At 44.3% G+C, this 22,429-nt stretch overlaps 2 long non-coding RNA genes across 2 annotated transcripts; one reads left to right on the top strand and one right to left on the bottom strand.

Annotated features, from left to right (window-relative positions):
- Positions 1-8,841: 8,841 nt before the first annotated feature.
- Positions 8,842-9,612, bottom strand: LOC309687804. The gene is made up of 3 exons (XR_014270864.1): positions 9,349-9,612; positions 8,985-9,267; positions 8,842-8,871 (listed from the first exon to the last, which is right to left on the bottom strand). It is a non-coding gene; the product is annotated as an uncharacterized lncRNA (long non-coding RNA).
- A 7,158-nt stretch (positions 9,613-16,770) lies between these two features.
- Positions 16,771-20,521, top strand: LOC309687014. Its single transcript, XR_014270603.1, has 4 exons — positions 16,771-17,947; positions 18,306-18,458; positions 18,828-18,915; positions 19,516-20,521. It is a non-coding gene; the product is annotated as an uncharacterized lncRNA (long non-coding RNA).
- Positions 20,522-22,429: the final 1,908 nt, after the last annotated feature.

Genomic DNA, 22,429 nt, shown 5'->3' with positions numbered 1-22,429 from the left:
TTACTACCACACACCAAATCCGGTCGTTAGTACTTCCTGGCTTGTGTAGACACTAGGTAACAAAAGCTCAACACTGCACCTAGCATCCTGGAGCACTTCTGTTGTGTTTTGTACGTGTTTTGGAGTTTGTACATGCTTCGGAGTTTGTACGTTCTTCTTCTGAGTTTTTACGTGTGTTGGAGTTTTTTATGTGCTTTGGGTTTGTACGTGCGTCGGAGTTTGTATGTGCTTTGTCTCTAGCAGCCATAAATATAAATATACTTTTATTTATTCACTCCACATAAAATGTAACAAATAATTCATATTATACAAAAACCAACTATTTACATTTCAACTTTTTTTTGTTTTGAAGTCCATTAAGTCTCTCTCTCTCTTTTGAGGTCAACTTCCTGAAGGCCTGAGTCATGGAGTGCCCGCATGATTATGGCCTAATGATGTTCACCTGAAAGGAGTAATCCAATTATCCACTGATAGTGGGTCAAACCATCAGATGAAAGCTGGGGCATGGGCTGAATTTTCAGTTTGATTTGATTTAGTTAATTTGTATATTATTTAGCTGGGGTGTGTTTGTAATCACATATATGTGAGGTGTGTTAGAATAACTGCATACAATAACTGTATAGGTTTTTTGTATCTGGGCTGTGTTGGGGGGGAAATCTTTTATAATAATAAAGTAATGTATACTTTATTGATCCCCGTGGGTAAATTACTCTCTCTGTGTTTAACCCATTCACTCAGTGAAGCAGTGGACAGCCACTCATCAGGTGCCCGGGGAGCAGTGTGTAGGGACGGTACTTGGTCAGGGGTACCTCAGGGTAGCTGTTTGGTGGATGCGAACCCCCGGGCGAACATGCTACCTACTGAGCTATCCCTGCCCTCCTTTAATATTTTATTGGTGGTATGACCGGCATTCATTTAAGGAGGGTTTTTGTGAGAGGCTGGGTGGCTCATTTTTAGATGTGTTGCTGGTGAGCATGTTAAACCTCTGTACGTGGAAAAAAGAATATTGTAACGTTCTCAAGAACCAGACGTTTTGATCTCAGTTTGTCCGTTTATTCGGTTACACAGGCAAACGGGCCGTTAACTCCAGGGAGAGTGCTCACGTGCAACCCCTCACTTCAGCCCCGTACAGTCACACAACAACAAGGACCCCCCTCCCCTTCATGCACACATTAACTCCCTTTTTTATGGTGGCTGGGAAGTGAAAAGCGCAACAAATTAAAAAACGGCAACAAATTAAAAAACGGCAACAAATTAAAAATCCACAACAAATTAAAAATCCACAACAAATTAAAAAAACGCAACAAATTAAAAAACGGCAACAAATTAAAAAACGGTAACAAATTAAAAATCTACAACAAATTTAAAAAACGCAACAAATTAAAAATCCACAACAAATTAAAAAACTGCAACAAATTAAAAATTCACAACAAATTAAAAAACCGCAACAAATTAAAAATCACTCCTTGGTGGCCGCTTATCGGGGCCTGGAGCCTGGGGCTCGCTCGGGCCACTTCGGAGGTGGGGTGCCCCCAGCCTCTCGGCCTGGGGCTCGGTCACTCAGGCACAGCTGGCTGCCGGCGGAGCTCACGGGCACGTCACTGCAACCCCCCTGGCTTCTGCTCTGCGGCTGCTGAGTGAACCCTCATCTGGGACTCTCCTCAGCTCTTTCTGGGACAGTGGTGCGGTTGCCCCTCTGTTAGTCTTCCTTGGTCTCTTGTGTTCTGGGGGCCTCTGGATGTCTGGAGTTTTGATCTCCTCCATACCTGCTTCATATTGTAACAGCCACTATGGTGTGGTGTCCCTTTAAGACACCCAAGTCGAGGGTTGGTGTCATCAGTGTGTGCCACTGGTCTCTCTGCTCTCTCTCTCTGTGATGGTGTGGACATGTGCTTGCACGCTAGTACATGAGGAGGGACGGATTTTATGTTTTACCTCTCCAGACACCTTTGTTTGCAACGTTATGGGTTGTACGAACACTGTGCGCTATGTTTGTTAAGCTGCAGCCGTTCAACCGGGCTTATATGGTTGATGAAGAGAAGGTATATTAAAGAACACACTGTGGAATCCCCAACGCCAGCGTGAGTGTGTATTCTTTTGGCTACCCTGCTAGGTGTTTTGCCGCCTCCTCTCAACCACTAAACGCAACCCGACGTTACAAAATGGCGCCCGAACATCTTCTCTTGGACCTCAGTATGCAGTATCTTCGAGCAGTTGATGATTGGTACATACAAAGGTACGACGCGGCAAAGTGGCTGTCCGCCATGTTTCGCGGGAACGGACCAGGCTGGCCTGGACGAGGACGTCGGGAGGATCAAAGGGTCGCGGCGGTGCATTTCCATGGCAGCGGCTGGAGCTGCCCCAGCGTGGTTTGTGGACTGTGGCGCCGTTCTCTGTTTGGCCTCTTCGTCGTGGCTCCATTGGATGCGCGTGGACCTGCGTTTCCTGGGCGTGGGTTCGATGCAGCTTTGCCATAGTTCCTGAATTTGAATTTTTTTTCTTATGTATTTCGTATTGGTTACTGTTGTAACATGACTGTTGTTTGGGTTTTCTACAGTACTTTCTGGTACTGTTTTCACATATTATGCTGTCTGTTGCAAGTTTGTGAAGTAGAAGAAACGCAATGAAAGAAAAAGGGAATTTCATTCTGCAATTGTCCTGGCTATCCTAAGTTTATTTTCTTTCTTTAACATTTGTTTAAATGGACATTCACCATGTGGGACACTGTCATGTATGCCAGTTTGTCAATATTGCACTGTACATTTCCCTGTTTTGGTTTTAACTTCTTATCCTGCTGACCATGTATGGAGGCTGGTTAAGTCTGGACTGTACCAATGCTGTACAGGTGTGTAACAATTCCTCCACGACCTGCTTACTACCTAAAGTAGCTATGTGTGGTGAAAGGGGGTAGCGGGAGGAGGGTCACCTGGGTCCGGCTGAGGGCAGCCTTTGTTTAACCCGGGGGGAATATGTAACAGCCACTATGGTGTGGTGTCCCTTTAAGACACCCAAGTCGAGGGTTGGTGTCATCAGTGTGTGCCACTGGTCTCTCTGCTCTCTCTCTCTGTGATGGTGTGGACATGTGCTTGCACGCTAGTACATGAGGAGGGACGGATTTTATGTTTTACCTCTCCAGACACCTTTGTTTGCAACGTTATGGGTTGTACGAACACTGTGCGCTATGTTTGTTAAGCTGCAGCCGTTCAACCGGGCTTATATGGTTGATGAAGAGAAGGTATATTAAAGAACACACTGTGGAATCCCCAACGCCAGCGTGAGTGTGTATTCTTTTGGCTACCCTGCTAGGTGTTTTGCCGCCTCCTCTCAACCACTAAACGCAACCCGACGTTACAATATCCTGGAGGACGGGGCTGTGGCCCCCCCACACCCTCTAGCAGATCATTACATGAAGGAACCTTTTAAAAAAACAAGCGCGTCCATGCTCACAGGTATACACACGGGTGATCACACCCACAAACTACACCCTTTTTGGCTCCTACCTCAAATCACACTGTGTTCTGTTGATCTTATGTGCTGCACAATAATGTTTAATATGTAGTATTTACTGTCATATTCCCATATATCATTGTGATGTTGTTTATTCTATTACTCTTGTTCTCTTCTGCTTGTTTTCTTTTTTCTTTCTCAACAGGTGATCCAGGTGATCGATATATGCATTTTTTTTTTCTTTTTCTTTTTTTTTTTCCTACCCATTCTGTTGGTTTTTGTTTTTTTGCCCTTCTCCCCCATCCCTCTTCTCAGCTGTTTCTCTTTCCCTCTTTCTTTCTCCCCTTCTTTCCTCCAGTCAAGTCTGTTCCGTATTCAGCAAGTGAAAATAAAATAAACAATGAAAGGTGAATCAAATGGACCATTATGGCAAGGCTGGGATGGTCAATTTGGTAAAGTAAATCCGTTGGGCAGCATTCTTTGCCTTTAGACAATAATTCTGATGGCAAAAGAGCCAAACGGGACAGGCAAAAAAAAAAAAAAAAAAAAAAAATCCACAACAAATTAAAAAACCGCAACAAATTAAAAATCCACAACAAATTAAAAATCCACAACAAATTAAAAAACCACAACAGTGATGTCACGAGAGGGAGCGTGGTCAGGATTTTTGGTTGAGGCGCCATGTTTCTGGGCCGAACAAAGCGCTAGCAAAAGAGGAGCGAAAGTACACGGATAACACCAGCTATGGTTCGTACTTGCTGTGCGGTCGGTTGTAAAGTTAGATCGCACGACCGGCAAGGGAATAAGGTTGAAAATGGTTTATTTTTTCATTCTTTCCCCACCTGGAAGCAACATGAGGCAGCTCATGTATCGGATGTTACCAAAAGAAGGCGTCTAGTCTGGATAGCAGCTGTGAGACCAGCTGATATCCAGTTCTCTTCCATCTCCAAATATCTGTTGGTGTGCTCCAGACATTTTCATTCCGGTAAGTTATAGATATGTTCATATCACTCTTTATCGGTCTTTTAAGTCTGACATCACTAGCCGTGTCTTGGCTCAAACTCCCAAGAGCACCTGCAGGTCCATAAATCACACGATCACTGTGGCATCACTGAGTGTTGAAAAACTATCTAAAGTCTTTCATCTGTAATAAAATGATCAGCGTTCTGCTCTACCATGTGTAACAATTGAGTTTATCATCCAGGCATCCATGAAAACGAAATTAGCAGGAAGTTAGCTCGCTAGATTCCATCTAAATACAATATAGCATGTCCTAACTGAGGGATTTTGGAAACAAATTCAAACGTACAGCTCTGCTATCACTTCCAACATAAATGAAGACAGAAAACTAAACAGCAGTGACGTTTGTAGGGTACTGTGAGTAAAATGCGTTTGATTTCCCCCCAAACATTCATATTAGTGCAATCATAAATTCCTGAGCAAATTACAGTGAGAGCATGTGGAGGCTCTGGCTATGTTCACACTGCACGCGAAAGCGCATCAAATCGGACTTTTTTGACCGTATGCGACCCATATCCAATCATGGTACGACAGTGTAAAAACAGCACAAATCCAATATTTTCAAATCCGATCTGGGTCACTTTCGTATGTGGTACTGAATCCGATACATATCTGATGTTTTAGAAAGCAACTGCTGTTTGAATGGTCCGTCTTTTATGTCACTGACACGAAACATATGCCAATTATCAGCGCTGGAGAAGCGTCCGAGAAGACATTGAGAACACATGAGCGCTTCGTGTCCATCCCGTATAGATGTTAGTGAAACTGTTGGGAAGACAACATGAACATTTTATTTATACTGTATAATCTGCAGATTCTGACAGAAATCTGCATATCCTTTGAAGCACCGCTCCTCTCTAAAATGGCAATAAGGATAATTATTAGGCCATATGTAAATAACAAAATAACTTAAAGCAAAGTCTGAAACAAGTCTTTATATTTAAGGGCCATCAGTCAAACAATACTGTTTGGTCTGGGTCTAAACAGAGCGTGTTGTGTGTGACATCTGTTTTTGCATATGTGGGACACTTTGAGGGTTCACAAAGGAGCGCGTTTGCTGTCACATTTTATTTGTAGTGTGAACAAGCAGACAAAAAAATCGGAATTGAGCATTAAGACCTGCAGTGTGGACGTAGCCATAGTGAGTTCAGTGCATTGATGTGACATTGTCCTGAAGGATTTAGTTATTCTCAGTGGTTAAAGAAATTGCAATTATTTATTCATATTTATTAGAAATAATCCTAATTACATATCTTGCTTCCGTGTTTGTGTCCTGTGTCCTGTGTCACAAAAATACATTTTTTACTATAATACATTGATTAATGACCTGCAGGATCTCCTTATCATATTACGTGTCCATAATTGTCACCTAAAATCAAACTTTATGCTTTCTCCATAAAGTGATTACATACTTTAGTTTCATTTTCTGAAGTCAGGTTTCTGAAAGAGAACAGGCAGATTTGAAATATAACATGCAGCGTTCTATAGATGGATACATAAAAAAATGGAAAATTACATGTATGTGCTAACTTTCTAAACACTTTGTTACATTTGTGATAAATGGATTTGAAAGTAGATAAAACACATTTATGTTGGCCTTGGCTCATTAGAGTCTTTGTCTTTAAATTAACTTGTAACTTGTATGTTTCAGGTCCTGCACTCTCAAAGACTGAATTATTATTATTAACCTTTATTTTACCAGGAAAAGTCCCATTGAGATTAAAAACCTCTTTTTCAAGGGAGTCCTGGCCAAGAGGCGACAACATGTTAAAATTACAAATTTACATACATGTTATAAGTAACAATTACATTTTAAAAAACATTTTTCTCTGGCTCTCTCAATTTGGACTTAAAAGCATTTAATGAAATAAGATCTGCTATCTTCCAGTCTTTTTGCATCATGTTCCATGTAAAAGGGGCAGCATAAGTAAAAGCCCTCTTTCCCAGTTCAGTTCTGGCAAATGGAACATTGAGCAGAAGAAGATCGCTTGAACGAACCAGCATTGCAGCCATGGGTCATTGTGAGCATCACAGGGAAGGTTGAAGCCGCCCACTGCACCTGTATGGCCAGAGTCGTGGAGACCTGCAGCCATGTCACTGCTCTTCTTTTTAAAGTAGAAGCAACAATGTGGATCTGTGGCACAAGGGCTGTTACAGATGAACCTGCATACTGGGTTTTGCTGGGTAATATGACCAAGATACAGCCAGAGGTTGGCCATAAGATAGACTTCTCCTCTTCAGCTGCCCAAAAACAGCTCTGGATCAAAACATAAACAGACCATCCGTATTGACAGGTAAAAGGAGCCGTCCTCAAAAACGAAAAATCCCACCTGCTAATGTGGAGGAGTTGTCACTGCTATTGGATACTTTGCTGGAGCACAGTAAAGCTGTGGGTTGTGGGAATGACCCATAATGTTTTATATAAGGGTCTAGATTTATGCCTGAAGTGCACTGCCATGTAAATAATTTGCATTTACTGAATATGTACTGACTGAGTACCACTGTTCAAAAGTTCAATAAAGAAACAAACTAATTTTTGCCTCTTTTTTATTATAGAACATCACATCAGTTACAATGTAGAATCCATGTCATTTATAGTTTATAAAAGACAAAATGTTTACACAAAATCATGACAGTATTTACACGATATCACCCACTACTAACATTACTTAATTTACTATCAATTACTTCAATTTATCTTCTGAAAAATTACTGTTATTTATACAGCACAAGACTTAAGAATATTTAACAGGAGCAAGTTTCATTTTCCCCTGGTTTTACTACCACACTGTTCACCAAACGCAGCAAACCTTCACCATCTTATCCAGAAGGGTCACCTCATCACCCTCACATGGAAGAAGTAACCTGATTGGCATGGTGGTATGTTTGAAGCAGGTCGCTTGTGTAGCGCTGGAACCCAGTCACGATGTTTCATCCATTTCATTGGCTGGTCTGCTGCAATAATGCCAAATAATTAGCAAGTCTATAAATAGCACGTAGTTCTGCAAAATCACTCATTAGGATGTTTTTTTTTTTCTAATTTGCTATGACCTCAGAGTGCATTGAAAAGAAAACTAATAGGCTATCTGGTCTTTAAGTGATGGCATGACAAATCCTGCTTCCAGGCCTAAAGTAGTCTGCGTTTAATATGGGTTTTGTGTTGTTAACATGTTTAATGTTTTTTATTGTCTTCTATTTAATCTCAAAAAACTCCTAAAAACAGTAAGTGATCACTGTTGGCCTCCCACTGCTTCTATCACCACTAATCATTTGAAAGCTCAGTTTTTAAAACCTTACAGTTTTTTACAGACGCTAGGACACATTTCTCAATACTTAGGTCACTTTTGCAAAACTCTTCACACAATCCTAACTGACCGTCAGCTTGGCAAAGCAGTTCATTTCACATTCAAAATGCACTACAACTACCAAAACACTTTATTCAGGTCTCAAATAAACTCATTCTTCCAGAACACTAGCAAAGGTTGACAGCCGACAAACACACTTTGTCACCCACAAAACAATGACCTAAAAAACATTAACAACATGTAGCATTACACAGTGTTTTCTTGTGTAAAACAAGGACACATCTCTGTTTATAATTTCAATATATGTTACTGGAATGAATCAGACATCATGCAGAATTCGTTAATATTTGTTTATGTATTTTTATTTTTTGCACTAAGAAATCCCAAAATACAAGTATTTATATACACACCATCCACTGATGCACATACAATAGCAATGCTAATCAACCCGGTCTTCTCCATTTGGCCACAGGTTCTCATCCACATCACATCTAATGTCATCTAGGGCAATACACCTAGGAAAGAATCTCCTGGCATGCCTGATCCATCCCTGGCAATCTTCTGCTGATATCTCCAGGCATCCAGCATTCATTGCATCCAGGAGGGACATTTGATCATGTGGATGATGGTCGTAAACCTTCCACCGCCATGAGGAAAAGAATTCCTCTATGAGGTTGAGGAATGGAGAGTAAGGTGGGAGGAAAAGAGACTCCATTCTGGGATGGGCTGCAAACCACTCGGTGACTGCACGGGAGTGATGAAATGCCACATTGTCCCATACAATTATAAATGTTGGCTGATTCCTTCTCTCCGCATCCCTTTCCTCACCTAGCACAACCCTTCCATAGAGATCATGCAGGAACGCAAGGAGCCGTTCAGTGTTGTATGGCCCAATCAGTGGTCTGTGTAACAGCAGTCCATCAGTGGATATTGCTGCGCACATTGTGATGTTGGCACCCCTCTGGCCCGGGACATTCACTGTGGCTCTCTTCCCAATCACATTCCTCCCTCGTTGACGTGCTTTGGCCAAGTTGAAACCTGCCTCATCCACAAAGATGAAAATGTGGTGCGTTTGCCTGCCTTCAATCTCCATGACTCTCTAACATAAATCCACAAGGCAACATAAGCTGTTACAGTAGTAAATTTGTATAATTGTCTTTGTGTGTGTTTGGTTTTGTTCAAAAACAGATCTGTATTTTATTCTGATCTTACCTGGACATACTGGTTCCTGAGTTGCTTGACATGTTCAGAGTTCCTCTCAAAAGGCACAGTGTACAACTGCTTCATCCTGACCTGATGTTTTTTCAGGACTCTAGAAATTGTTGTTACGCTTACACTGTGAATATTTGCGAAGGTAACGTTGTCTGCCAAGACTCTTTGTCTAATTTCAGTGAGTTTTATCCCATTGTTTCTGATGACCATATCAACAATGGCAGTTTCCTGCACATCAGTGAACATCCGTCCTCTCCCTCCTGTGTGAGGTAACCGTTGAGTCCTAAGTAGGAATGCAACAACAATTACACAAAAGCTTATTTACTTCTGAAATGTGCAAATGCCCCTGCAGAATACAAGTTACCTGTTGGTTTGCCGGAAAACTCTAACAATAGATGCCACTGTAGAGCGTTGCAGATTTGGCTGCACTCTCTGACCAGCCTCTCTCATTGAGTGACCATGATTTACTACATGATCAATTACAGTAGCTCTGATCTCATCTGAGACTACAGCTCTTGATCTTCCTCTTATTCTTCTTCCACCACGCATACATATTCCTCGCCCCCTCCCAGCCACTCTGCAGCCACTTCTCCATTTCTGGCTGGGTCCATGTTTACGTCACAAAACAAACCTATTCAGCAGTTGTCTCCTTTTGTAATGGAATTGAAGGAGTAAGATAAGATAAGATAAGATAAGATAAGATAGAACTTTATTAATCCCTCGGGTGGGTTCCTCTGGGAAATTCGACTTCCAAAAAGCACAGCAACGACCGAAGTTACAGTTACAGAATTGTTATATACACACACACACACACACACACACACACACACACATATATAAATACAGAGACAAATATAAATAAAATATACAAAGGGGATAAATAGAATAAATAGGAGTAACACCTGTGTAGAGGTTCATCTACAATGGGAATCAGCTGTGGCTGGTTAAACTGCATTTTTAGATTTAGAATATGTTTCAATAAAATATTGCTGTTGGATTTTGCTGTCTTTTCAAGTTTTGCATTGTGTTATTGTTTTGGCCATAAGTTTAACAGTTTTGAAAACAGTATGTAAGCACATGCAAAATGTCCTGTACGTACAAAGATTTTTGGCAGTTGTTGTGTCTGAGTGAGAAGATAATTCATGAAATTTGAGAGATGTAGTCATTGAATGCATTTTGTGCCAAAACAATGATAACTGGTCCTCAGTTTAGCCCACATAGACTTCTGTTGTGCTCACTGTGTGAGGAGTTTTGCAAACGTGACCTAAGTATTGAGAAATGTGTCCTAGCGTCTGTAAAAAACTGTAAGATGTAGCTACAGCCCAGCCTATGCAGCAGTATATGAATGACTAATCCTATTCATTCTTGTGGATGGATTATCTCAGTTGTTCTCCTGGCTGAAGTTTGGTCCGTTCACAGCATCCTGCCATGAGATTATATTTGTTCCTGACCACCGAGAATCCTCACGATAACTTTTATCAAGTGGAAAAAGTTAGTGTTTATATTATGCTAACATAGCTGTGTCGCTAACGGTCACGTAGCACATTGTTTTACACCAGCTAGCCAAACTTCAGCACCCTACAAACGTCACTGCTGTTTAGTTTTCTGTCTTCATTTATGTTGGAAGTGATAGCAGAGCTGTACGTTTGAATTTGTTTCCAAAATCCCTCAGTTAGGACATGCTATATTGTATTTAGATGGAATCTAGCGAGCTAACTTCCTGCTAATTTCGTTTTCATGGATGCCTGGATGATAAACTCAATTGTTACACATGGTAGAGCAGAACGCTGATCATTTTATTACAGATGAAAGACTTTAGATAGTTTTTCAACACTCAGTGATGCCACAGTGATCGTGTGATTTATGGACCTGCAGGTGCTCTTGGGAGTTTGAGCCAAGACACGGCTAGTGATGTCAGACTTAAAAGACCGATAAAGAGTGATATGAACATATCTATAACTTACCGGAATGAAAATGTCTGGAGCACACCAACAGATATTTGGAGATGGAAGAGAACTGGATATCAGCTGGTCTCACAGCTGCTATCCAGACTAGACGCCTTCTTTTGGTAACATCCGATACATGAGCTGCCTCATGTTGCTTCCAGGTGGGGAAAGAATGAAAACATAAACCATTTTCAACCTTATTCCCTTGCCGGTCGTGCGATCTAACTTTACAACCGACCGCACAGCAAGTACGAACCATAGCTGGTGTTATCCGTGTACTTTCGCTCCTCTTTCGCTAGCGCTTTGTTCAGCCCAGAAACATGGCGCCTCAACCAAAAATCCTGACCACGCCCCCTCTCGTGACATCACTCTCCACTTCCGGTATTTCAGACAATCCCTTTCCGTCAAGGATTTTTAATTTGTTGCGGTTTTTTAATTTGTTGTGGATTTTTAATTTGTTGCCATTTTTTAATTTGTTGCGCTTTGCACTCCCCAGCCACCGTACTTTTTCCTGCAGTACAACCAAACATGTATCTTAAAGAAATAACAACAGTGTGCAGAGATAACCAACCTATCACTGTAAAATAACCTTTAACTATCGTTACAATATATTCAAAGCTTTGAAAAACAACTGGCAGTTTTTTCCCATCTGGTCCCATTCACATTACCTTCACATTACCATTACCTACATTTTGGTGTCAGAAGTGGGATGCGGCGCTTGGTGAGTGGGGGTGGAACATATTAATAGTTGCAAAATGGGTCCGAAGTCACAAGCCAAAGTTTAGAAGATGGAGGTGGCAGAGGACTGCCTGGAGGAGGGCGCTATACACTGAAAAAAAGGGACTGGCCATCTCTTGGATTTATGTAAGCATCTTGCATGTATTTAACACAATTGCCTCATGTTTTAAAGTTAAATGTAACTATATAGTGTAAAAGCTACATGATATGCAGAAAGGGTGTATTAAATTGTTCATATTGTGGCATGCAGAGGAAACTTTACAAAGAAGCTCAAAGAGAGAGATTGTTATTCAACCCCAAGCTGGTAGGGGGAGCTCTTTATTACAACACACACTGATGCTACACTGGGCTTCGAGGGTCATCAACAGCATAACAGAACTCACCCATGGTTGCATTCATTCTATAAAACAACAACTGTAAGTGCCTTTGAACCACAGTACAAACACAACATTCAGGATAACAGTTAAAAGTAGTGTAACCATAAACAACAAAACAAGAACATCCAAACAGCAGCACACGTCCCAAGGCATGATGGGAGAGAACTAGCCGCTCCCCCAACACGCCACACAGCCCCCACCTGAGTGGTTAGCTGTCCCCAGCAACCGGCATGTCCATAGCAAAGTCTCTGAGGTGTTGGGGAAGGCGACGGCTTCGTTGAGGACGTTCCGTGGGTCCCCCAGCTGCCTCCGAGGCCAGGTTGGGGGCCTGTGGTTGAAGCTGGGACCCTGACGTCTCCCTGGATGGACTCAAGGGCTGATAGGGTGCCAGGCGATCGCGATGGAGTACGACCACCCTGTTCCGTTTGACCAGCCGCACCCTGTAGACCACGTCGGACAGCCTCTCAAGAACAGTGCAGGGTCCAACCCACTGGCTCATCAGTTTGGGAGAAAGCCCTTTCTTTCTCTCCGGGCTGTAGACCCACACATGCTGACCGGGCGAAAGTCCTTCGCCCTTGCAGCGGGTATCATAAGCTCGCTTCTGCCGGGAACCTGCATCTCGGAGAGCCTGCCTGGTCAACTGATGCACCTCTCGGAGCCGGGCGAGGAGGTTGTGGAGGTAGTCCAACCCGGGGTCCCCGCACACTTCCGGCCCGGGGGGAGATCCAAACACCAAGTCCACTGGGGTACGAAGCTCATGACCGAACATCAAGGCCGCTGGAGTGCACTTAGTAGACTCCTGGACTGCAGAGCGGTAGGCCATTAGGACCAGGGGAAGGTTTTTATCCCAGTCACGCTGCTGGTGGGAGGTCAGGATAGCAAGCTGGGTGGCCAGGGTGCAGTTGAAGCGTTCCACCAACCCATCGCTTTGGGGGTGCAGTGGCGTCGTCCGGGTCTTCCTGATACCCAGCCGCTGACAGACCTCCTTGAACACCGCAGCCTCAAAATTCCGGCCCTGGTCGCTGTGCAGTTCCTCTGGTACCCCGAACCGGCAGAACATCTCGTTGACCAGACGCTCAGCAGTGGTAACAGCACTCTGGTCAGGGACTGCATAGGCCTTAGGCCACTTAGTGAAGTAGTCCATGGCAACCAGGACGTAGCGGTTCCCCTGGTCAGTGGTGGGGAAGGGTCCCAGGATGTCCACACCAACCCGCTCCATGGGAGCCCCCACCTGATACTGCTGCAAGGGGGCATGAGAGCGTTGGGAAGGCCCTTTCTGAGCCGTGCAGGCATTGCACCGATGGACATGGAGCTCTACGTCCTGGCAACACCCGGGCCAGCAGAACCGAGACCGGAGTCGCCGCAGAGTCTTGGTAACTCCAAAGTGTCCTGCCCCCGCTGCACCATGAACCAGCTGGAGCACCCTGGACCGCAACTGTTGAGGTACCACGAGCTGGAAGACCTCACGGTGACCCCCGGGAGCCTGCCAGCGGCGATAGAGGAGGCCGTTTCGGTTTGTGAGGTTGGCCCATTGGGAGTAGAGAGCCTTGGTCTCGAGGTCCAGTGCAGATACCTCTGGCCATGATGGTCTCTGACCGGCTCCAATCCAACACTGAACCTGGGAAAGGGCAGGGTCCTGGTTCTGGTTGTGTTGCAGCTGTTGGGGATCCATGGCCTCCAGACCCTAAGTATCCCCCGCGGCGGACTGGACCTGAAGTCTGCTACAATGCCCACCTGGAACAGAGTCATTCTCAGGGCCGCCCTGTGGTGACGCGATCACTGAAGTCATGCCCTCCCGGTCCTCCAAGCGTTGGCAGTACCTGCACTGTTTTTCCTCACAAGGGCGTCGGGAGAGGGCATCTGCATTGGTGTGGAGACGTCCCGCCCGGTGACGAACCTCAAAGTGGTAATCTTGCAACGTTTCCAACCACCGGGCTAGCTGTCCCTCCGGTTCTTTAAAGCTGAGCAGCCAAGTGAGGGACGCATGGTCTGTGCGCAGGAGGAACTTCTTCCCGTAGAGGTAGAGTCTGAAATGGCGGAGACCCAGGATGATGGCCAGCAGCTCTCGACGGGTGACACAATAGTTCCTCTCCGGTCTGCTGAGGGAATGGCTGTAGTAGGAGATGACCCGCTCCCCCTCAGGGCCTTCCTGCGACAGTACAGTCCCCACCCCTGTGTTGCTGGCATCGGTGTCCACGACAAAAGGGAGCTGCAGGTCTGGGTAGGCTAGCACCGGTGCCTCAACCAGTGCAGATCGGAGCCGATCAAATGCCACGGCACTGTCCTCACTCCAATGGAACTCCCGGCCCTTCTGTGTGAGCCAGTGCAGGGGGCTTGCAATGGTAGCAAAGTCCTTGACGAAACGCCGGTAGTATGATGCCAGGCCAAGGAAACTCCGCAACTCAGCAATGTTGCCCGGAATGGGCCAGTCTTTCACAGCGGCCACCTTCGCAGGGTCAGTGGAAACCCCTGCTCCGCTCACAACGTGACCCAAGAAGGTCGTCTCCTTTCGGAAGAGATGGCACTTTTTGGGGTGGAGGCGAAGGCCAGCCTGGCGGATAGCGTGGAAAACAGCAGTCAGGTTAGCCAAGGCTTTCTCGAAGTCTGTCGCGTGGACGAGGAGGTCATCCAGGTAGACCACACAGCGGTCGCGGGGGATGTCAGCCAGAACCCTCTCCATTAGGCGCTCGAATGTGGCTGGGGCATTGCAGAGGCCGAAGGGCATCACCTTAAACTGCCACAGTCCCTGGCCAATGGAGAAAGCAGTCTTTGGGCGGGCCTCTGGCGTCAGCTCCACCTGCCAGTAGCCACTGCGCAAATCGAGGGAACTGAACCAGCAGGACCCAGCAATGTCGTCGAGGGCATCGTCAATCCGGGGCAATGGGTAGGAGTCCTTGCGTGTGATGCTGTTGAGTAGACGATAGTCGACACAAAACCGCCAGGTACCATCCTTTTTCCGAACCAGTACAGCCGGGGCTGCCCAGGGGCTGTTTGAGGGTTCGATGATGCCCGCCTCTGCCATTTCCCTGATCTTCTGCTCTGCTGCGGCACGCTTGGCAAGGGGAAGGCGACGAGGGCGGAGGCAGATGGGCCGTGCAGCCCCAGTGTCAATGTCGTGTTGTACCAGGCTGGTTTGCATGCAGTCCTCATCCTTGGCTGCAAAGATGTCGGCAAACAAGTCGAGTATCTCTCGCAGCTGCCGTCGCTGATCAGCCTGGAGACCCTCGCAGCTCCTCTGGTATAGGTCCTCGACAGCTTGCTTGGTCTCTGCAGACAGTTGCGGTACTGCTGGTGAAGGGGAGGCCCCTTCCCCCGCCAGCGGCGACAGGTCCTCAGGCTTCCTGACGCTGGCTGAAAAGGTGGAGGCAGGCAGCGGGACTTCCGTTGTGGTGTGGAGCTTCACAGCCTCCGTGCCCAGGTAAAGGATTGCTCGGGACACGTCCACTGTGGCCTCCCATTTGGCTAGCAGGTCCAGGCCAATGATGCATTGGTCCTGGATGCTGGCTAGCCAGAACTGGTGGTCCACGGTGCAGTTAGCAACAGTCACTGGGAGGGATCTTTCCCCCTTAACTTTGGCACGCTCCCCCGTGACTGTGGTGATGTGGAGCTGAGTAGGCTGCCAACCCTGCGGTATTGGGCCATCAGAACCAGGGAGGACTCCAGCCTGTACTAAGGAGAGCGTGGATCCAGTGTCTATCAGGGCTCTACAGGTGGTGCCGGTGAGGTCACAGTCCAGATACAGTCCCCGTGTCTGGCCGAGCTGGCCAACCCGCAAGTGTGATTCGGAGGACAGAGTGGTGGCAGGGGGCAGTTCCTCCGTTGTGCCACCCCGCCTTAGTTTAACGGCAGCTGGGGTGCCAGGCTTTGTGGGCTTGGTGCTGGACAGTAGCGTGCGATGTGGCCTGGTTCTCCGCACCGATGGCAGTTACCCCTGGATTGGCCTCCTGCTCGCCTATTCCCTCGCCGAGATCGCCAGGGTGGTGTGTTGGTGGTTTGGCGGGCCTCCTCCGCCTCGTCGCTCCTTTCGTAGTCCGTTTGGCGCACTTGGTGACTTATGCCAGGGCTGCGTGCACCTGGGCTGAGCACATGCTCCACTCTTTCGGCCTCAGAGCTGCCGCCAGGGTTTCTGGTGCATGCAGACGGATGTGCTCTTGTAGTCTTTTTGGCTGGAGACCCCGGACAAAAGCCTGGAGAGCAAGCTCTTCTTGTGCTGCAGCATCAAAAGCAGGGTACCCTCTACGTGCATAAAGACGTAGGTCAGCAGCATAGGCACCCAGACTCTCCTCTTGTCTCCGTGGGCGGTTAGCAAGTTTATCTCGGTTATCATCTGCATGTGTACGGAGGCCAAACCTGCTCTGCATTGCTCTGGCAACAGCAGGCCAACTTAAACGCTCTTCTGGCTGAAGATCTGTGAGGATCTGCAGGGCCCTGCCTTCCAAGGCGAGGGCAACTTGGACAGCTGTCTCCTCTGTTGACCAACCGTTTAGCTGAGCAGCCAGCTGTACCTGGATAAGGTAGGTCTCTGGAGGTGCCTCCCCATTATAGCGTGGCAGCTTCATGCTCCCCCGGACAGGAGCCCCTGATGGCAGCGGCGGCTGCACTTGGTCCTGGAGACAGTTGGCGTTGTCCCCCTCGGCTGCCAACAATGAGGGTGTGCTGCTCCCAGGCATCACCATGAGTGAAGGCTGGCTGGTCGCTCGTGGTCTTGGAGCCTGCAGCATGCCTTGGCGGCTCCGACAGCTCCCCAGTGGGCGGGGGTGTGAGGCTCCATCTGGTAAGCCCCACAGGTCTTCCCCTGGCTGGCTTGCTGCTGCCCGGGGATCTCCCCGCTTCTTCGATTGTGCTCCATTCACTGCTTCCAGGTGAGTGATAAGCTCCTCAATCTTCCTCAGCTCCTCTTCTTCTTTCAGCATAGTGGCCATGCTCTTGGAATCCCACTTCTGACACCAATGTGGCATGCAGAGGAAACTTTACAAAGAAGCTCAAAGAGAGAGATTGTTATTCAACCCCAAGCTGGTAGGGGGAGCTCTTTATTACAACACACACTGATGCTACACTGTGCTTCGAGGGTCATCAACAGCATAACAGAACTCACCCATGGTTGCATTCATTCTATAAAACAACAACTGTAAGTGCCTTTGAACCACAGTACAAACACAACATTCAGGATAACAGTTAAAAGTAGTGTAACCATAAACAACAAAACAAGAACATTCAAACAGCAGCACACGTCCCAAGGCATGATGGGAGAGAACTAGCCGCTCCCCCAACACGCCACAATATCATGTTCAGGTGAAGTAAGTCAATAAGATAGCAACGTTAAATCTCGTGAAACCACGCGTGATTTCATCTCGCGGGCTTTGGATCGTGGTTCAAAAAGGCATCCATCTCAGTCAAGTCGAGCAGCAAACTCTACGGTTTTGGTATGTCTTGATTTTTTTAAATTAATTTTTACCATATTTCAGCCAAATGTAGTTAAACGTCTAGAGTGTCGCCATGTAACATGCTAAAAAAGAGCCGTTAGCTTATTTGCTGTTTTATCTGTTGTCAAAGAATTGGCGCTTTTTCATTTGAATTTGTCTTTGGCACAAGAGCCGTAATATCACATTAAACCTAATTACGAGGCGCTCATAACATAATTTGGTTTTCTGTGTGAATAGATTTGCCAACTGACTCTTCAGTTACATTGTGTACTTACTGCACCGTGGTGTTAGTGAGATTTTGAACATTGAACAGCTTTAGCTAATATCATCAGCGGCATTATGCTAGCTTACATCCCTACCCCTCCTGCCCTCACCTGCTGTCCTTTTGTTTTTGTTTTTTTTGCTGCACATTGAGAGACGACCTCTATTCTGCATTTCACCAGGAGTCAGCTGATGGATTGTGGGTTCAAGGTGTTATGGTAAGAAAGTATATTCTATTTTCGTTTCTGTAACTTAATTATAATAGGTTTTTTATAATTATTAGGTGCATGCATACTCACCCTATTAATACAACTGAGAAATCCAAAATCTGCCATAGGTTTAACTTATACCTGTATGTATTGCCAGAAAGGTAATTACTGGACTCGCATTAATGCACACTTGAACTGAAATGAGGTTGTAACTTGTGGGTTGTTGGGTTGCAAATCAGAAACAAACATCTTTGGATTTTTTTTAATCCCATAAGATCTGGAAACACAGTTTTTATTCAACAAAACATTACTGATTAACCAAGCACAGTGCCTGCTGTTATTTCAAAATAATTTTATGTCATTTCAGATAAAATGCAGCATTCCAGTGCATCCCAACCATGCCTTTACAGTCAAGGTTTCTGACGGAGCTGAGTTTCTCTCTGACAGTCTGCTGAACGTGTTTGCAAAGTGATCGGGGGAACAGGGCACAAAGCTAAAGGATGTAGCTGCCATGATGACAGTAAGAACTTTAAAATTCTTTAACTACAGTGTATATGTATTGCATTAGGTCAGTAAAAGATTTTTATGCTACATCCATTGAAACAGTCAACTATTACCTGTGAGTAATGATTCCACTAAAAGGATGCCATAATTTTCGTCACGCATTTACTGGCCCACTGAGAAAAATTTATCTTTTTTTAAAAATAAATGTTCTGGAAACTATATATCCATAAAGCTGATGTCAAACAGGAACTTTTGATATTGCTTTGTAGACGCTGGTGTTGCATGTTGACTGGTTTAAAAAGTCAAGAGTTTTTGTCTGGGATCATTTTCTTCTGTGCTACTGAAAAGTTCACAAATCTCTGTTTTCTTTGTTATAATACTTTAGGATGACATTAATGCTCAAAGGGAGTCTCATCAAAGTGCTCCGCATCTGTGTGAAAGACAATTGCAACATCTTGGTGCAGGAGTTCATGGTGAGTGTTTTATGAGTAGATTGTGGCTTTGCAACATTTAAAAATGCATTTAGTTATCCACTTGATCCTCATTGGACTGGTTAGGACCAGTAGTCCTCTTTAATAATTTGAAGTTCACATGAAGCCTGGTAGTGAACTCGGCCGCCGGCCCTTGAGGCCCCACCCCTACCCCTGTATTAGGGGTCACATCAGTGTGAAAAAACTTTAAATTTGTCATTCTAATGAACAAAGGAAAATCCCACCAGTATTTACATTAGCTTTTGTTTGAAAAAAAAAAAAAGACCAACTGACCAACAGCTAACCAAATTGTGGGGCTGAAAGTCTAAATTCTAACATCTTCTGAGTGACATAACCTGGATTTCTGATGGGCCGGTGTCTTTCTAACAAAAACTAATGTAAAGCATTTGAAATTATTATGTTTTTCACTCTCTCTTAGAAACTCTGTTAGACCATGAATGGCAGCATGGCAGGCCACTCTTTGGCTATAGCTATTTACTATGTTGCTTGCATTGGTTTAAATTACTCTAACATTAGAACTGGTAGATTCAAAAGAGATGAGTTTAAAAAGGAATCTTAAAGAAATGTTTTGTGTTTAACCAGGACTTGACTGAGGCCACTGCACAGATTGAGAAAACCACAATGAACATCTGTCTCCAGAGATGCACCAGGCAATGACTTTTCTGATGTTGTTCTTCAAGATCTGGATAACGTGACCTTTGCAGTAGCCATGCTGTTTGGACCTTTTTTATTCTTTCAACATGAGTTACCCATCACAACTCTGCTACACTTTTGAGGTGATTTCAGAGGGTGGTAATGGAGTTGGATGCAACTCAGCTCTCAAGAAAAGCTCACAACTAAGACAAAACTGCTCCTGCAACGAAGCTCACTGTTATGCATGTGAGGTGACCAGCTCTAGGTGAGAGGACATTTAAATCTCACACTTGTTCTGCTGCATTTTGAAGCTCAATTCCAGGGACGGATCGCAGGGTTCATTTTTATATACTCTGCAACTGCCATGAGGACGAGCCGTTTTTGTTGTTGTTTGTTTTTCCTTTTGCTCTGTACAAGTTCTGTTTGTCTGTTTGGCAGCATTTTTAAATTTCTCTTTGTATTTTTTCTTTCTTTTACTAGTGAAGAGATGTAGCGTGAACAGTTATACAGTCTAAATATCCCATATGGGTCGTGTGAAATGGTATTTTCAGTTTCATTCAGTTGAAGTAAAGAACGTTGAATATTTCTAAGTGTGCTGTTTTGAACCAACATGTCACAGTATGATCAGTGCTGTAATTTTTGACAGTCACTGTATCAAATCCCGCAAAGGATTCTGGGAAGTAGCTAGCCGGTCGTCACGGCAAAGCTACGAGAGCGTCTCTCAGCATGGGCCCGAAAAAAGTTCTGTCAGCCGAGGAAGGAGACGATATTAAGAAGTCGCTGGAGTTTATGACAGAGGAGATTTCTACTGTCAAACTGCAGCAGAAAGCCATCCTGGACCTGGTCGAGGAAGTTAAGGCTCTCCGCATCCAGAACGCCGAGAAGGATCGGCGGCTGGCGTACCTGGAGAACAGAGTGGCGGATTTGGAGCAGTACACCCGGATGAACGATGTTATCATCATGGGGCTTCGCATCAAACCCCGGTCATACGCCCGGGCGGTCGCCACTGACAATGTAGGAGGGCCAGGAGAGGAAGATGTCAACTCCACGGAGCATCAAGTGGTTACCTTTCTACGGTCCAAAGGTGTGGAAGTGGATTATAACAACATTGAGGCTTGCCACCCTCTACCCCGAAAAAATGACAGTAACAAACCAGCCATCATTGTGAGATTTGCAAACAGAAAACAGAAAACAGCACTGTTAAAACAAGGGAGGAAACTGAAAGGATCCGATGTCTTCATGAACGAACATCTGATAAAAAGAAATGCGGACATTGCCAGGAAAGCACGTTACTTGAAGAAACAGGGAAAAATTCAAAATACATGGACCACCAACTGCAAAGTATTCATTAAACTCAATGGAACACCGGAACAAGCCAAAGTGTTGGTCATCAGAAATATGGAAGAGCTGGACAAATACTGAGGTCAAATACTGAGGATGTGCGCATGCACGGGTTTGTTGGTATGGGTATATATGTATGTGTATATGTATGTATGTATGTATGTATATATATATATATATGTGTGTGTATATGTATATATATATGTATATATATATATGTGTATGTGTGTGTATGTATGTGTGTGTATATATATATATATATATATATATATATTAAATATATATAAAATTGTAGGTTGTGTATCCTTCAGGTGTTAATGGGGTTATTGAAAATGTGTATATGTGCGTATGTGTGTATATACGTAGGTATGGATAGATAGAAACATATATGTGTATATATTAAAAAAAAAAAAAAAAAAATTACACATAACATATAATGTAATTACAAGGAGGTATTTCTGTAGTCTATTGATACTAGATAGTGGAAAAGGGGTGGGATTAAATAAGCTTATGCTTCTTCCTGCTCCTTTTTGAACATGGACGTTATTTGGAGTTGTGGTTGCTCGTTTTCCTTTTGTTTGCTTTGTTCATTTGTCTCTTTTAATTCTATTTTTTTTTTATACTTTTTCAACATGTTCAAAATAAAGATTCAATCAATCAATCAATCAATCAATGTTATTTTTGCATCTCTTGAATAAAGGTTTTGACCTGCAAGTGCTAATTTCTTTAGTTATTGGGGTAAAATGGGTAATGTTAATAGGAAGGTGTTTGCCAATTCAGTAACCTAATTTAATGTTAATGGAAACTAACACTACCTCAAATTGTTTAGTTATAATTGTTGTTTAACTGAATCTTGACGTCAGAGGCCTTAAATAGAATGTTTTGTATTGTTCTTTCCCAACATTTTTCAAAAGAAAGTCTAATTTCTTTGCTGTGATTGATTCCAGAGAACACGGAAGAACTGACATTATTTAACTGTTGATTTATATAGATTCAGTGGAGGAGTAATGTCAGTTTAATTCTTTACCTACTGTCAATGCAGTGAAATTAGACATTTTGTTTTGAAAGGTTACTGGTGGATGCCAGCAACCATCTTGGAAGAGAACAATACAATCTGTTATAAGGCCTCCATTTGAAAATTGTGTATTTGATACTAGAATATAATAGCAAAATGTAATTTGAAGATAACATGTAGTATTTAAGTGACCAAGTAGTATTGGGTAAAAGTTATTGAATGGTGTTGGGATAAAGTGAAAAAATTGTGAAGGATTAAAATATTCCAAGAGCTCAAATTACTTCATCAAAACATGTTTAAGTCACATTTTATCAACACAAATTGCACAGGCTTATTGAACATGAATAAATTGTGTTAATTAAACTCAATTGTTTAAGTTGCTGCCAAAGCAAAACATCTGTGTGCAACAAATGTCCACCATTGAATTAAGTAAATCCAACAACATATTTTTTTCAGTGTAGGAGGACTGCCCCTGATCTTGAAGCCTAGGCAGGAGCAGCTGCATCC

Source organism: Aulonocara stuartgranti, assembly GCF_965226115.1.
Source record: "Aulonocara stuartgranti genome assembly, chromosome: 14".
Lineage (NCBI taxonomy): Eukaryota > Metazoa > Chordata > Actinopteri > Cichliformes > Cichlidae > Aulonocara > Aulonocara stuartgranti.
Note: the sequence above shows the minus strand (reverse complement) of the source record. Positions and strands in the feature narration are given on the sequence as shown.